This window comes from Peromyscus californicus, unplaced genomic scaffold (genome assembly GCF_007827085.1).
Source record: "Peromyscus californicus insignis strain IS unplaced genomic scaffold, ASM782708v3 Scaffold_4__1_contigs__length_199733344, whole genome shotgun sequence".
NCBI lineage: Eukaryota > Metazoa > Chordata > Mammalia > Rodentia > Cricetidae > Peromyscus > Peromyscus californicus.
Window position 1 is genome coordinate 148,760,327 of NW_026294562.1, and position 18,033 is coordinate 148,778,359.

The 18,033-nt window shown below is 37.8% G+C and overlaps 1 long non-coding RNA gene across 2 annotated transcripts in view; it reads right to left on the reverse strand.

The window, feature by feature from the left end:
* LOC128124645 (uncharacterized) overlaps positions 1-18,033 on the reverse strand; it is a 38,506-nt gene that overhangs the window by 7,126 nt on the left and 13,347 nt on the right. Inside the window, exons 2-4 of one of the 2 annotated variants that reach the window (XR_008222924.1) lie at positions 9,603-9,748; positions 8,555-8,984; positions 7,688-7,910 (exon numbers count right to left, since the gene is read on the reverse strand). This is a non-coding gene — a long non-coding RNA (uncharacterized LOC128124645). The remainder of the gene's footprint in view (positions 1-7,687; positions 7,911-8,554; positions 8,985-9,602; positions 9,749-18,033) is intronic. The other variant, XR_008222925.1, reaches the window with a different exon arrangement.

The following is an 18,033-nucleotide window of genomic DNA, read 5'->3' on the forward strand; positions in this document are numbered from 1 at the left end:
TGGGGTCATCATTTATCATGGTATCTCTTTCCTTGTTCTCCCTCTCTGTTCTTGATCCAGCTGGGATCTCCCGCTCTCCTAAGCTCTCTTTCCCCCCCCGACCCTTGCCCTTCATTACCCCCCACCCCTTCACATCCAGTTTGCTCATGTAAATCTCATCCACTTCTCTGTCGTTGGGTGATCCCTGTGTCCTTCTTAGGTTCCTCTTTACTAGGTAGTCTCCCTAAAGTTATGAGTAGCAGTCTAGTTATCCTTTGCTTTACATCTAGTATCCACCTATGAATGAGTACATACCATGTTTGTCTTTCTGAGTCTGGGTTACCTCATTCAGTATGATTTTTTCTAGATCTATCCATTTGCCTGCAAACCTCATGATGTTATGTTTTTTCTCTGCTGAGTAGTACTCCATTGTGTATATGTACAAACAAACAAAAAGAAAAAACCAAATTATGCAAATAAAAAAATAACATACCCACATATAAACATCCAGTTCAATTTCTATGGGCCTACTATTCCTGAGCATGGGACCTGACCTGGAGTGTGGTTGATGTACCCAGTATCATTCATTGGAGAAAAGGGATGTTTCTCTCTCCCAGTAGCTATCTATTGCAAATAGTTTCTTGGTTAGCAGTGAGGCTTTGTATCAACTTCCTTTTCTCCATGCTAGGAGTTTGTCTGGCATGAATGTGCGCAAGTCTTGTGCTTCATGCCTGTTCTGTCTGGAAAACACTGTTTCTTTGGAGTTATCAACCACCTGTGGATCTTACAATCCTTTTCCCTTTTCTTCAACACAGATACCTGAGCCTTGTAGGGAGGGGACCTGCCACTGTTAATGAAGCCAGTGACTCAATAGGTCATGATTCCTAAGGGGAAATCTAGACTACTGTTCTTCTAAAGCAATCAAATGACTCCGGATGACTTATTGCTGTACCCATAGATCACTGCCCCACTCAGCCCTCATCAGAGAAGCTTCTTCTTGTAGTAAATGGGAATTAACACAGAGATTCACAACTGTACAGTGTTTTCAACATTTAATTTTTGTGAAATGTGTACATACATGTGGTCAAATGATAAGTTGGGGGCAGGAGTATTTTTTCTTCATCCATCATTTGGGTTCTAGGAACGGAACTCAGGCCGTCAGGCTTGGCAACAAGCCCCTTTACCTACTATGTCGGCTAACCAACCACCCATACATTAACTCTTATCACCATATGTTAAATAGATTTTCCTCAGTTAGGTTACCATAGCCCATCACACACAGATACTTATTAAAGGACAGAAAAAAAGAAGAAAAAAAAACCAGTAAATGACACAGTGCTGAATTTTGTGGCTTCTGTCTATAATCCTGGCACCCAGGAGACTGAGGCAGAATATCAGGCATTCAAGGTCATCCTTGGCTGCATAGTGAGTTTGAGGTTAGGCTGGGCTATAGAGGACCCTTTTTGAAAACAACCATTAAGAAACAGCAGCAGCTCTGTGCTCATATGTTAAATGAGTGAGTTCTCCCTGTTCCCTAGACCCCCTCTGGCCCACAAACAACAGTGATAAGCAGAATTATGAACCAGTTCCCATTAGGAGACTCTAAGGATTGTAAGAGAGCATGTAACTTGTTCGCAGTCACACCAGGGAAGCTATGAAGCCATGATCTAAACTGAGGTCCGAGTACAAAATCTATTTTATGTGAGCCATATCTCTGTGTTTTTGGTCCCTAAGTGCAGGAAAATCCACCTTTACTGTGTTCATATTTGCCACAAGCAGTTTTACATGGAGTTAATAGTGGCTCAAATGTTCCAGTATTTCTCTTTAATGTCAGCATTTTGCGAAAATTATCTAATTTTCTTTTAGAAAAATACAATGAGATCAGCAAAAGCAAAGAGATCTATCACTTTATATCAAGTATTGATCTTACATAAAGAACTTAATTTCCTGATCAAATTTAAACCACTGTACAGTTTCAGTAACTGAATGTTGTATGGCATTTTGTTTGTGTTCTGATAAATAAAGCTTGCCCGGAGATTAGAGGGCAGAGCTAGCCACTAGTTAACCATGGAATCCAGCCAGGGGTGGCACACACCTTTGGTCCCAGCACTTGGGAGGCTCACATCTTTAATCCCATCACAATTGGGAAGTGGAGACAGGAATATAAGGCAGATAGAGACAGAATTGCCTCCCTTTTGGTCTGAGAATTCATAGAGATAAAAACTCTCTAGTGACTGGATGCTCTGTTTCTATGACCTTTCAGCTTTCACCTTTGATATCTGACTGGATTTTTTTATTATTAGGACTAATTAGGATCATGCTTCAAGTGAATCTATATTTCCCTCCCTCACACAATCTTATAATTTTCATTCTTTCATATTAACCTTTCAAAGATGTGTTCTTCACACAGTTCATGTGTTGTATCTCTACAAGACATGGTAACCAAGCCTGTCTCAGAGACTGAAATGATAACATCATATTTTTTTCTGTTTGTTTCAGGGAAAGATTTCAATAAAACCATATGTATATGCTCTACTTAACTGAACACACGTTAGATGCTCATCTGCCTATCATTGATCTTGCTATCTCAGAACAGGGCGTGGTCCAGGGCCTGCCATGTGCAAGGGAAAAAAGTTCAGTATTGTGGGCTGGCAAAGCCCAGTGTCCATTGTACCAAGTGTTAGAATAAGAAACAGCCAGATTTCCTCTGTACGGCCTCATTTGGTTGTAAGATTGTGAGACAGGAAGAAAAAGGTTTACACAGAGGAGATATGTGAAATGGGACTTGAAGGAAGGCAGGCCTGCCTGGTCTGTTTACCCAGGGGCATCAGAATGGTATGCTGCACTGGGTAGCCCAAACCACAGGCATTACTTTGTTTTCCTCCAGTTCACAGGTACAGTGTCAGTATAGCCTACACTGTAGTGAGATCTCCTCAGGGTTACAGACTACATTTTTACCAAATGCTCATGTGGCCTTTCCTTTCCCCATGTCACAAAAGAGGTGTTCTTTCTTCTTCCATTCATAAAGACATGGATCCCATCATGTACTCTCCGTTCTCATTCACTAATTCTATACCAACACACTCCTAAAGGTTCCACCTCCAAGGGTCATGCCATTACATTATAGCTTCAGTGTATGAATTCTGTGGTGACAGAAGAACTCAATCCACAACACTGGTCATAATTTCAGCAATATGGTATAATCATGAAGCAGGTGTTGTGTGTAATGTCCGTATACAGAGTAGCAAGTGTGAAGCAGGGCTCTGTTACATTCCTGAATTAAGACATTATGTATAATTTATGGAAATCTTTAGTGGTTGTCAATATTGTTATTTGGTTTGTTTGGAGATGGGGTAGCCCAATATCCAAGGAATAAATAATAGTTACTTACAGGTGAGAGTAAAACCAAATGGGGCAATGATTTATTCTCCAAGTCAACAAATCATGTTCCTTGAAATGGATTTGGGCAGTGATCAATATTAGGAAGAGCCAAATCCAGTCATGTGAGCAGCAGCAGAATGTAAATGCAAATGGTTGGAAAGCAATTGAGATCCAGAGCCATGTTCTCAGGATATGCTTAGTGAATATGGAATAAAAAAGTGTAGATAATGGTATTCTAAGGAAGCAAAGTTCCTAATATGTCTGTTCTCTTGTCTGAGGTTCACACTACAACTGCAACATTTCAGCCTTTATGATTATACTCTAAGCATTTAAGACAAAGAATGAAAAATGGAATTTTTATAAATAGACTCAACATCCCCTCCCCCATTCTCACTAGCCAAAACCTAGTTGTAATGCTGAGTTTCAAAAACTATAACCATTTAGTCCAGAAGTGAGGCTTCTGGTGAATAATAAAGTAGAAAAAAAAAACAGATTGTGGTCTCTGGCTGTCTTAGAGTTTTTATTGCTGTGAAGAGACACTATGACCATGGCAACTCTGATAAAGGAAGATGATTAATTGAAGAGGCTCACTTATCATCATGGGAGGGATCATAGCGGCATGCAGGCTGCTCTGGTGATGGAGGACTACCTGAGAGTCCTACATCTAGCAGGCACAGGAAATTGACTGAGACACTGGGCAATATCCTGAGCATAGGAAATCTCAAAGTCCACCCTGACTGTGAAACATTTCCTCCAACAAGGTCATATCTCCTCCAACAAAACCAAAGCTCCTAATAGTACCACTTGCTATGAGATTATGGGGTCCCATTACATTCAAACTACTACACCGCATAACACATAGTATATCTGTTACTGTGTGGATTAAGTGCTTCCATAAGCCTAGGCAGCATTGCTCCGTTGCTGTCCCAATTGGTGATTAGAGTTTAGCAATTTCTCTCTAAGATTGCAAGGACAACAGACACTGAGACTGTCTTTACTAGGACAGAGGTGTTATATAAACAGCAGGTTTTGAGTGTTTTAAGCTGAGTGGTGACAGAAAATTGATGAGATCAATTTGATCCTCATTAAGCTTTTGCTGATGGTGGTCACAATTGCCTATAATGCTGTTTCTGCAGGCCCAATGAAATCACTATAAATGAGGCTATCATAAATACTATATTAGTAATTTGGAGTCCTTGTAATCATAACCTCATCCCCTGTGGGGACAGATGGGCTAGAATGGTGTGTGTGGGCTTACAACCGCTCCCACTTTATTCGAGCTGTGGGCCTTTTCTGTACTCTCACCTCTGAAATCAGATTTAATGAGAACCCCACATTTATTTGCAAACTGCAAATGATACTTCGCATGAAGGCCTTGGCCTTGCTGTTTTTCAATGCAAACTCGGTTTCACAACTAATGAGGCAGGGCTCAGGGCCGAGACTCATCATGCCCTCCAATAAGCTAAGAAGGAGAGTGAATTCCTTAGATGACTACTTGAAGCCATTTGTTCTTCGTCACCACAGAGCTTCTGTTTAGGGGTCACCAGACAAGTCACCCGGGAGCAGTAAGGTGCTGGATTCTCTTGAACTGCTATAAATTTTGGTAACATCAGCTCCAATAAGCGAGTAACATCAGAGGCTTCATCTGGGAAGCCATTGAAGCACCAAGGAGACTTCTGCATGCCTTTGCATACTTACACTTGGGGGGCTTGAGAGTTAAATTTTCAGTTTTTATATTTCTTTCTTTCTTTTTTTTTTTTTTTTGGTTTTTCGAGACAGGGTTTCTCTGTGTAGCTTTGTGCCTTTCCTGGAACTCACTTGGTAGTCCAGGCTGGCCTCGAACTCACAGAGATCCACCTGGCTCTGCCTCCCGAGTGCTGGGATTAAAGGCGTGCGCCACCACCGCCCGGCTTTATATTTCTTGTTTACTGATTCATGAACTTGCTCAGGCTACTTGTTCTGTCGTCTTCCAAACCGCCACTGTTTTATGGTACCCATTGTTCCAACTGTCACTAAGAAGACCTCATTTCTGAGCCCCTGCTTCAGCTTGTCATCACCATAAGAAGACCTCTGCCAGGAGCACAGCCATCCAACTGCAAGTTTACACAAATCTCCTTCTCTTATGACCGACCCCTCCACCCCTGTTTTCTCTTTTCACTGTTTTTAGAGAGAGTCTCATGTAATCCAGGCCGGCTTCAAACTCACTGTGAAACTTACCTCCTGCCTGTGTTTCTCAGGTGCTGGAATTACAGGTGTGTGCCTTGGTACCTGACTTTCCTTCTCCTTCTTGTTCAGTAGATTTGTTACTGTATTTATGTCTTCCTGAGACTCCGATGTCTCACAGCATAAGTTTCAGAAAATGGCATTTTTTATATTCATTGTGCAACAGCTATTTTGACTAAATGTTAAAAATACAATCTAGTTTTTAAATGTTTTTAAAGTTCTGGAGTTTCCATGACATAATAAATATAAGGAAAAAAATCCTGAGGATAATTGGCCCATTTTTGCCGTTCTTTCATTCACCAGAACATATTCCTTAAGAACCCAGAGTGTGTCAGCAGCCACTCCAGGTAGCATGAGACTTTCTAATCTTTTGGGTTTTCTTCCAAGAATAGAACATATTAAAATAGCAAAATTGTGTGAGCCTTTTCATCTCTCATTAGTATTTATGTTAAATTTAAATTATAAAGCTTTTGAATTATCAAACTGTTACAATCTATTTGTGGAAAACATTATTTTATACTGAGTGCTACTTGATATTTAGATCAGGGTTTTACGAACATGGGTGTTCGTAAAAAGAAATAATGAGAAAGACAGGCAGAACTGGATCCCAGAAAATAATCTGTACAGTGAATCACAGAGGCAGCAAACAGCAGGAGGATTGAGAAATGTGCTTGGAAAGGACTCGAATTTGAAGAAATGAATCAGAATGGATCAGTTGGGAAAGTGTAACATGAATTTTAAAAGGTCTTATTAAATAAAAAAAAAAACACAGAGCCAGATATTGGGGTTAAAACCTGAGAGAACTGAGGAATAGGAAAAGCCACAGCTAACCTCACCTCACCAACTCTGCAGTTTCCAAAGAGCTTTACTTCCTGTACACCCATGCCTATATGCCTTTCTGTTCTGCCATCTCATTTCCTCTCTGCCCAGCTACATCACTTTCTTTTCCTGTCCAGCTATGTCACTTCCTGTCTGTCTGTACATACCTCCAGACCTTTATGGATATTGCTGGGACTAAAGGTATGTACCACCACTCCTGGCTCTGTTTCCAGTGTGGCCTTGAACTCACAGAGATCCAGACAGATCTCTGCCTTCTGAGTGATAGTATTAAAGGCATGTGCTACCATTGCCTGACCTCTAAGTTTACTATAGTGGCAGGCTTTTTCCTCTGATCCTCAGATAAACTTTATTGGGGTACACAGATAAAATACCACCACATTTCCCTTTTTTATCTAATATAAAAAGAACTTTTAAAAGTTATAAGAAAAACTATATACAGTAAGTACAATAACTAAATACAATGTATACAAGCAATAAATACATCAACAATGTCTAGTCCATTTGTATTTGACAAATTCAGAGAAAATATTCCATTATCTATCCTATTTTTGTGAATCCAAAGGATGGGTATCTAATTTGCCTTCTATCCTAATTTGCATTACCAAAACTATCTTTTGATGTCTTTCAAACTTATACACTTAACACCTCTTAGTAAGTTTTTTTAACAGGGAAAACTATAACTATAACTAATCTTCAACTCCCTCAGAGACCCAAGAAAGAAATATTTCCTAGTAAAACAGGAAATGCAAACAAGTGACTTCCAAAAAATTTAAGAAATGACAGAAACAGCTGGCTGCCTAGACAGTCACCTGAAGTTTTTCTGAGAAATTGAGGTATCATCTTTGGCCTACAGGCTTAGCATATATGACAGATTCATTTGTGAAACAGGATGTACACAAGGCCTACAGCTTGACCCCATGTTCGGTGCAAGTAGACCATGTACCAGATAAATTTGAATTCTGCCAGTGTCATGTCATGATTCAAGATTTTAAATTCTGCAAATTGCTGGTATTTTTATAATTCAGCTTCCCATTCTTCTTGGCTTGTGGGTGACTTCATCTCCTTTATTAAATGCCAGTCTACCATTGAGAGGCCAGACTCTGTCAGCCTAGTTACTCCTCCAAGAATAACTGCTCCAGCTACTGTTCCATTGCACACCAGGATCCATCTGCCCACTGCCTGCTCAACTGCCTTCAAAGAAAGGGGCACTGTACCTTTTCTGGACTGCAAAACCACTTCAGTGATAATGCCATATTTCCCTTACCTCAGAGGATGCCTGTTGCCTAAGCTGCAACCACACTTGTCTTGGCAAAGATCGGCAGTCCTTTGTTTTGTGTCCTGCTTGTCATACTGTCAGCAGTCAATATGAGGGCACTATCTTGCACAGAAGCTAACTTTTGCCACAATGAAAGTTAACTCCATGTGGAGTTTCTTCAGTGCCCATCGTTTTCTCTGAAGAAGATTGGTGCTGCCGGGAGCAGACATGTCTTACAGTCATAAAAAAAGAAAAAAAATCTATGTTACTAAAACATCTTAAATGCAATATTCTGCAGATCTCTGAAGTGTTTAAGATGGCCTGTCTATCTAAAATATATCTCTGCTTGACCTTGAAAACATACCTAATATGACTACAAATTTGATTGTAATGACTAACTACTAACTTTCATTTCTTTATATCCTAATTAGTTGGTAATAATAACTTTCAAGGATTAGAAATTTGCATTACATTGTTAAATAAACTGCATAGGTACAATATCTTGAACAAGATTAGAAATATATTCACAGCATTTTCTAATAAAATCAATCTCAAATTTGTAGCAATATACGTAATTTGTATATAATATAAAATATTCCAATCCAATGTAGTAGTTTTAAAAGTAGATTTTATAATCTACCTTTTTATCAATATCATATCTATATCCTCTCTTTTTTCTTTTCAGAGTAGATTTAATAACCTACCCTTTATTCTATCATTTCTATATTTTTTTTCAGAGTAGATTCAATAATATACCTTTTATCTATATTCTCTTTTTTTTTTTTAAAAAAAAAGACTAATCTCCTTTGTTTAGCCTTTTTCCTGACCATTAACAATAACAACTTGTAACCAACCATCCTAAACAATGACACTTACCCAAAACCCACTGAAAGATGAAAACCCACCCACTCCATCTCTTGGAAATGTGGGCATCATGTTCTTAAAATTATTTTCTGCTGTTTGGAGGTGAAGGCATCCTTAGGGGATCCTGAAAAGAAAATTTTGAGTTAATTCTCAAGTCCTGGGAGAGGTAGCTGTATCATTTGTTGTCCAGTCTCTGCATAATGCAAAAGTGCAGGGCTTGTCTCTAGTATTTGCTCAAGTCATCTGTGAGGCTGGATCATCTCAGCTAGCCATCTTGAAATTGTCCTGATCAGTTTGTAGTCCAAAGGTGATCTTTGCATGATGTTTATCAGCTTAGAGATATTATCATCATCCTGATGAAATCTCATTGTGGGGCACCATCATCAACTTTTTGGAGACTTCAAATTTGCTGTTAGTCATGGTCATGATTCCCTGCAGAAAACTGAGAGAGACAAAAACATATATAGACAGCTAGATGAAGCCTTATGTGGCTAAGATAGCTATGAATTTATGGGGCTGTGGTCTAATACAACAATGGAATAGCCACATTAACATTCCTTCAACCTCAGAAACAAACTCTAAACTAACGCATGCTTCTGAGAGAAATATTAGGAGGTGTTATAAAAAACAGTCACCATCCATTCAGATTGTATAAGAACAGGGCACAACAACTGCTGATCTTTCAAAGACACTAACAGCTCTACCTTTAAAATAGTTAACAGACAAGCCTTGATTTAATAAAGATAGCTAGACAGGAGAGGATAGGCAGGACTTCCAAGAAGAGATAGGAATTCTGGTAAAGAATCTGAGGCACAGAAGATTAGCCAGCCGAATGTCGAGGAAGTCAGCCATACAGTACTGAGTTATTGAGGAGAGGTAGTGAGCCATGCAGCAGAACATAGATTAATATAAATGGTTTAAGTTTTAAGAGCTAGTTGGAAACAAGCCTAAGCTAAGGCCAAGCTTTCATAATTAACAAAAACTCTGCATGTCATTATTAGAGAACTACTGATATAAAAGAAAGATCTGATATAACTCTCACTTTTCATGGAACACTTACAAGTACATCTTTACTGAAACTTCTTTAAAATTTGCCATATACATTAAAATAAACTGAGGTGTAGTACAGGATGATGTTTCTCCTCCTTTAAATAGTTTTCTTCTTTTTTTTCTTGGTGTGTGCAGAGAGCAGAGTCCCAGCTTTATCTAAAAACATTGAAATTCAAGTTTTTTTGTATGTTAGTTCATGACTAGAAGCTTCCATACCAGTTAAAGCAATAGATGTCCTACTAGGTGAAGCTATGGCAAATTACCACTTTGTGTAGAATAATGGTTATTGTGTTTAGAGTATCTGGCTTTCTTCTGCTTCTACTCAGAAAATTCTCACCCATAATTGGTCTCCTAGAATTCCCCAGATAATCAATAGTTTTCCTCACAGTTCTGTGGCATCATGTTGGACTTAAGGTGATGATAGACCTATTTTCAACAGAACCAGAACATCCTCATAAAAATTACCTCTGCTTCTCCACAAGTTTTGCAAACAATACAGTTTTGCTATGTCAAGCTAGACATGTAATCTTTGCAATTCTCTGTCTTATTATTCAGATCTGCTATTTACTCTGCATTACCCAGTGAACTACCATTGTGTTTCTGCTTAAGTGAGGTCAACATTTGACATTTCACAGGGACTACTAGCCATTGTAGGTCTACCTTGTTTCACTGACCTCAATGTCTTCATATCCATTCATATTGTCATATTTCACTCAAAACTGAAGGATAGAATAGTGCACAAATATGCTGTATGTGTTCAGAACTTTACCAGTCCATGGACACTTCATTTCCATAGCTTGGTAAGTAAATAATCCGCAGTGAACAGGGAGGGGAGCTGTCGTGTCAGTTCACAGATACGCAACTAGAACTGGGAATGTTGAATCATGAAGTGGTTTCATTATTAATTTTTAAGAGAATTTTATATGGATATAGTAGTTGGCATCCACAGTATAAGTGTCCAGGGATTTCTGTCTTCACATCTCCCCACTGCTCGTCATCTTATGTCACTTTACTTTTCTGTCCTCACAGGCATGAGTGACATCTCACTGTGGTTTTGCCTTTCCTTGAAGATTAGTGTTACTGAACAATTTTTTAGACCCTCCTTGGCCATATTGATGTGTTTATTTTATAGTTTTGAATGTTTATTTGCCACTTTATCCACCTTTAGTCTGGTGTTTTAATATTGGATTTTATGGTTTCCTTACAGAATTAGAGTGTGAATCTGAGTATTTTCCCGTACTATGTTAGCCGTCTTCAGGAGTTTGTTTCCTTCATTGTGCAGAAAGTTGCAGTAAAATGTAGTGCTATGGAGTGTTTGTTGTTGTTGCTTCTGCTACAGTGTAACATCAAAATAATATAATAATAATGTTACCAGGACTAGTGATAGGGGTCTCTTTTCTCTTTTGTTTTCAGACTTTATGCTTAAATATATAATCCTTTTTGAGTTCATTTTTTAAACGATGTCAATCATAAGGGCTCTCTTTTTTTTCTCTGTATTGGGAGGCTCCACTTTGAACAACAATCCTCACTGAAGTGCTTATCCTGTCTCTAGTGTGTATTCTCGGCCCTTTGTCAAAGACCCATTAACTATGTGTCATAGCCTCATAAATTACATCCTGAATGTAGTTAATTGTTAATTGATGTAGGAGAGCCCAGCTCATGTCAGGTGGTACCATCTCTAGGCAGATGGTCCTGGCCTGTGTAAGCAAAGTAGATGAAAAAGCCAGAGCAAGTTAACCAGTCAAGAGCACTCTTCCATGTTCTCTACTTCAGCATCTCAGTTACTGCCTCAAGAGTCTGGTTTTAGTTACTGCACTGTTTTCCCTCCATGATGGGTGCTGACCTTGGTAGTGTAAGTCAAATAAACACTTTCCTCCCTAAGTTGCTTTTGGTCCCAGTGTTTATCACAGCAACAGAAACCAAACTGGAAAGCTCAAATCTGTGTGAATTTGTATCTCAGCTCTCCACGGTGATTGTCATGTTTATGTTTTAATGTCAGTGCCATGTTGATTGGATTGCTTTAGCCTTATAATAAAGTTTGAAGTGTGAATCACTGGGGTTCCATGATATATTTTGCTTCCCAATGGTTTGTGAGAGCATTTTGATCTTTTGAGATTCCAAACAAATCTTTTGATTGCTTTTCTATGTCTGAGAAATATCATTGATATGTTCACAAGTATTGAGGTGATCTACAGACTGCTATGAAATTAATTTAAAGTAAATTCATTACTCAGATGCATGGTCACAGTTTGTAATTACATCTTTTTCATTTCCTGAGATGACTATCTTACAGTATCTGGTATATAGAATTCTACTTCCTTGGATGTAATTTGTTCCCAGCAAATTATTTTTGATGTTATTGTATATTGATAGTGTATATTTGTTTTGGGGGGGTAGTTCTTTGTTAGTATATGAAAATGTAACATGTTACTACATGGCAATTTTGTCAGGAATTCTTTAAGTGTTTAAAGATTTCATCAGTAAAGGCTTCTGTATAACCCTGTGGTTTTCTCTACTGAAAGGAAAGTAACTAATAAATAAAAAACCTTCATCATCACTGGTCTGGATCTCTAACTTTACTGAACTTATTTTTTTTTTTTAAATCTGTGTAGTCTTTGTTTTATTTACTTTCCTTTTTTTCCTTTTTTTTTTTTTTTGGAGTAGAGGGTGATATCATTAAAATATTCTGTGTGGGAGACCACAGTCTTCATGAGCAGAGCTAGTCTGTCTGACTAATTTCCTTTTCAATTTAGAAGACTGTTATCCTCTTCTTTTCTAATACCTTCGGCTATAATCTCCAACACTGTGCTGAACATGAAGATTTTTTGCCTTGTTCTCATATTACAGTTAGCACTTTCAACTTTTTTACCACTGAGTAGGAAAACAGATCTGGGCTGGTCAAATAGAAAGAACCTTCTTTATTTTGATGTATGCTCCTTTTGAATGGAGTTTTTGGAAGTATTTTTTTTTTATTTTAAGCTTCAATATAAAAATTCTTCAGACAAAATTCATAATTAAATAATTTAAAACCTTGTCACTTACTTTCTTGTATACACTGAGAATGTAATGTTATCAGCTTTTACATTTTTACTGTGTCATATCTGGTTAATTGGTGAGCATGCCAAGTCACCTTTCATCCATAGACAAATCCTAAGAGATGTTCTGTGCACTTTTCTCAACCCACTGTGGTAGTTTGCTTGTTAGTACCTTAGTGAGGGTTTACGCATCTATGCTTTACAAGGATGTTGCCTATGATAGTGTTTTCTTGTTGGGTTGTTATCTGACCTTAATATGAGGATAATGGAGCCTCATAAGACAGGTTTAGTAGTATTTTCTGCTATTCAACAAAAGTGCAAGAAAACTTGTCAGTAATTCTTTAAGTGTTTAAAGATTTCATCAGTAAAGGCTTCTGTATAACCCTGTGGTTTTCTCTACTGAAAGGAAAGTAACTAATAAATCAAAAACCTTCATCATCACTGGTCTGGATAGTCTATTTCCTTTTGATTTAGTAAGTTGTGCATTCTAGGAAATCACCTGTTTTTCTATTTCCAACAAATTAGTCAATTTGTGAGTATAGAATTCTTCATGAATGTATATTAGGATTCTTCAGATCTGTAATACTAAGTGGAATGACATGTTTTGCACAAATAATTTTATTTATTAAGTTCTTGTCCTTTTGTGTTGGGGGGGTAGGTTAATATAGCCTGTGGTTTGTTTAATTATGTTTTCCAAGCCAACTCTTTGTATCCTCATCCTTTCTCATTTTCTTTCTGATTTCGATTTCATGGATTTCTGCTCTAGTTTGCATTCATTCCGCTGTTCTTTGAAATTAGTGTTCTCTCCTTTTTCTAGTTTGTCCTCTGAAATTAAGTTTTTTCTTTTGTTCTTATGTACATATTTATTGTAATGAATTTTATTCTTAGAACTATTTTTTTTCTAGACCTTACATTTGCTGTGTCATGGTTACATTTTGTTCCAGGTTCTTCTTAACAGGTTTTTATTTCTTCTTTGCATCTTTGTTGATGAAGAGTGTTCTATTTAATTTTCATATTTGTTTTCTTCAATAATTGATTGATTAATTCCCAAATATTGTACTATTGTGGCCATAAAAGATACATTAGCTGAATATAATCCTAAATTCATTGACATTTTGTGCCCCAGTGTCCCTTGAGTTTTGAGAAGAACTTGTCTCTAGCTATTATTGCACTCAACGCTATTATGTGTCTGCAACAGCCTTCAAGTGATGGTGTTCTGTCTCCTTGGTGAATTTTAGAGCATATGTTCTTTGTTCACTGTAATCCAATATCTCTGCCTTATTTTTAAATTTTCCCACAGTTACCATTTTTGCTTGCCAGGGGCCAAATGTGGTTGGGCCAGCCTGAGCACTTTCTTTTGCGTACCCCTATCTAGCACAGAACCATCTTTCTATGTTTTCTAATTCAGAGAAACTACTTATGAAGAAAGAATTTGCATGGGACTCTTCCACTGTAGTCAAAAGTGAAAGAGATGCACAGGCAGGGAGGAGACTAGTCTGTTATACCAGCACTGTGCTTCTGAAGCTGTGGCCAGACTTTGGGAAGAGGTGTGAATGAAGGAGAGAAAACACTGAACTGTGTTCATTATTTTTAAAGCTTTTGAATACTGTAATTCAATGGATGTGTAATGTCTATAATGCATGGTAGCAGTAAATAGAAAAGTTCTGAGCTAGCAAACACAGGCACTGCTTTTGGGTTAAACACTGCTATGTCCACTCAGGAATTCACTTGTCTCATCCATAAAGCAAAAATGTGAGCAGGATAAAACTCTCAAGTCTCTCTACCTAAAATGCAATGATTCTGACTCCTTTGAGTGACATTGTTGTTTTATCCTTTGCAAAATGGAAGGTTTGTTATGGTGGCTCCCTTCAGTGATGGTGACAATATGTTTTTCAAAGATATTGAGTGATATATAAATTCAGAGTAATTTCAGGCAGGTTGAGATAATGTTTAATGCTCTCTGTTAGCTTTCATAAAACTATGACAATATCTGAGCATTTGTTGTATTGCCTAGTACACATATATGTGCTATTAAATAAAAGAATAAAGTCTTTAAATATGTGTCTCCTAGAGCAGGTGCAAAGCATTTGTTTATTTTTCCCGGCAAAAGTATTGAAAAAAATGGAAATTAAAACCTGCTGCTAATCTAAAAAAATTATTTGTTATAATTTTTTTCTTTCTTTTCCTGCTGCTTCACGGGAACCTGGAGAAGACTTTGGGCATTACTCGTACTGGGGGTAGATTTCCCCACTGTCCAGAAACTGACTTTGTGTTAAAGCTTGGATGATTCTCCTTCTGTACTTAGATTCTCTGCATCAATTGATTACTCCCACTAAGGACCCTGAGCATCTCTTCATCCAGAACAGTAAAATAAAGCAGACAGAAAACCTCACATAAATGCTGAATTGTAGAAGTTACAATGCCTTTGATATATTTGGGAGCTTGGGACTAAAAATGTTCTTTTGTTTTGTTTGTTTTAGAACTACACTGGCAAATCACTGTGTTAAAATATTTTCACAGCATTTGTGAATCATAGATATTTTTTGAAAATGATGTTCTTTATGTTAACTGCCTCTTTACTTATTTGTAATACAAAAAAGGAACAAGCTTCTAGAAACTCACTTTGTCTAATGTGATTGTGCTCCAGCTGGTCATTCTCAGACCTCTTGGCATGGTTCACTTTCTGTTCCATTAAAAACAGTCAATCAGCCGGGCGGTGTTGGCGCACGCCTTTAATCCTAGCACTCGGGAAGCAGAGCCAGACGGATCTTTGTGAGTTCGAGGCCAGCCTGGTCTACAGAGCGAGATCCAGGAAAGGCGTAAAGCTACACAGAGAAACCCTGTCTTGAAAAAACAAAACAAACAAACAAACAAACAAACAAACAAAACCAAAAACCAAAACAAAACAAAAAACCCCAGTCAATCAACAGACACATAATTGCTAATCCATACACTGTTTAATCCTCTATTAAATTTCTAGGAACACAGAGAGATCTTGTTCATTGATGTATATCCATCAGCAGGGGCAGTCTACAGGATGGAGTAGAATACACATTTGTTAAAAGAAGGAAAGAGCCGGGCGGTGGTGGCGCACGCCTTTAATCCCAGCACTCGGGAGGCAGAGCCAGGCGGATCTCTGTGAGTTCGAGGCCAGCCTGGACTACCAAGTGAGTTCCAGGAAAGGCGCAAAGCTACACAGAGAAACCCTGTCTCGAAAAACCAAAAAAAAAAAAAAAAGAAGGAAAGAAAGAAAGAAAAGAAGGAAGGAAGGAAAGAAAGAACGAAAGGAAGAAAGGTGGTTTATAGTTATCTCATGGTTATGATTATTGAAAAAATTATTATAAAATATCTTCAAATTAGAGTTGAGGTTAGTCTATGCATACAAATAAATAAATAGCAATAGGTCACTGCCTTTTCTTGTTTTGAGTGTCCAAATATGATAGCAATATAATTATAGTTTTGTTGCAGAGTTTCCACTTGGAGGAGAAATAAAACTGTAAATGTTTTCCTGTAAAATTACTAAAATACTGACTTATTATGATACTTAATTTTAGAAACCACAGTGTCCAGGATATCTTCAAACTATCGTCATTTTTATCAGTACTATTGTCTATACATAATAGGTAACAAACATTCACATATAATAAAAAGGAGCTGATCAAAGAAAACCCATCTCTTCTTCTTTGTCCTTTTAAAGTACATATTTCTGTGATGGATCATGGAAATAGTCTTTCCTACATGTATGTTTGTGTGATCACAGCTTGCCTGGGGACATATTTGCTGTGTGCTTGGGGAAGGGACAATATCAGAGTTATCAAGTTAGAGTTACTCCAAGATATTTTATGTTAAACTTTTACAGAATATATATTCTGGAGAAGTGGTCAAGCAAGTAAATTAGTAATTATTATTCAATCTAATATCAAGAATTATGGTGACAGAGAAGCAAGGAGGTGTGAAGAATGGCTTTGATGACAGCAATGGTTTTTTTTTTTTTTTTTTTTTTTGGTTTTTCGAGACAGGGTTTCTCTGTGTAGCTTTGCGCCTCTCCTGGAACTCACTTGGTAGCCCAGTGATAGACTGAGTCAAGGTATTTGAGGCCAACCTGGACAATAGAGTTCCTGTCTGAAAAGGAAATAAGGAATAACACCTGGAAGGACACTGTGAAAGACAAATTAGCATGTGATCCATGTCCAAGATCTGCTTCTCAGAATTAAAATGTTTCACTACACCTTCTAAGAGGGCTCATGGCTGGTGGTCATCATTTGCCAACTCACACAAGTTGATTTTGATGTAGCTATAATTGCCTTGTCCATAATCATGCTCCCCATCACAGGGCTCTTGCATCTAATTATTGATGGATGTAGACAGGAAATCATTGACCCTTCTTAACTCAGAATTGAAAAAAAAATGATTGGTGAATAGCTCAGAATTCCCACTGAGTTCTTCTAAACTATGCTGTATGTCTGATTCTCCCAAAAGGAGCCCTGCCTGCTCTAATTTATTTTTAACTCCTTTTTTTTAAATGTTATTTCCCAAAGCAGCAAGATGCTGCATGTGGATTTATTGGGAAGAACTCAGAAAGGGATAATCAAAAGGAATGAGGAAAGGAAGGCAGATTGGAAAGGGGCCAGGGGAGGAAAGACCTGTAGCGTACTTGGAGCTAAGGCCTTAGAAGGTACATTGAGACTCTTCTGTTGAGAATTCTTTGTTTAGATCCATACCCCATTTTTAATTGGATTATTTGGTATTTTGATGTCTAGTTTCTTGAGTTCTTCATATATTTTGGAGATCAGCCCTCTGTCAGATATGTGGTTGGTGAAGATCTTTTCCCATTCAGTAGGCTGCCATTTTCTTATTGACTGTGTCCTTTACTGACAGAAGCTTCTAAGTTTCAGGAGGTCTCATTTATTAATTGTTGCTCTCACTGTCTGCGCTGCTGGTGATATATTTAGGAAATGGTCTCCTGTACCAAAGTGTTCAAGGCTATGTCCACTTTCTCTTCTATCAGGTTCAGAGTAACTGGATCTATGTTAAGGTCTTTGATCCATTTGGATTTGAGTATTGTGCATGGTGATGGATGTGGATCTATTTGCATTCTTCTACACGTCAACATGCAGCTATGCCAGCACCATTTGTTGAACATGTTTTCTTTTTTCCATTGTATAACTTTAGCTTCTTTGTAAAAAAAATCAGGTGTTCATAGGTATGGGGATTAATGTTGGGGTCTTCACTTCAATTCCTTTGATCCATGTGTCTGTTTTTATGCCAATACCAAGCCGTTTTTATCACTGTAGCTCTATAGTAGAGCTTGAAGTCAGGGATGGTGATGCCTCCAGAGGTTCCTTTATTGTACATGATTGTTTTGGATATCCTTGTTTTTTTGTTTTTCCATATGAAGTTGAGTAT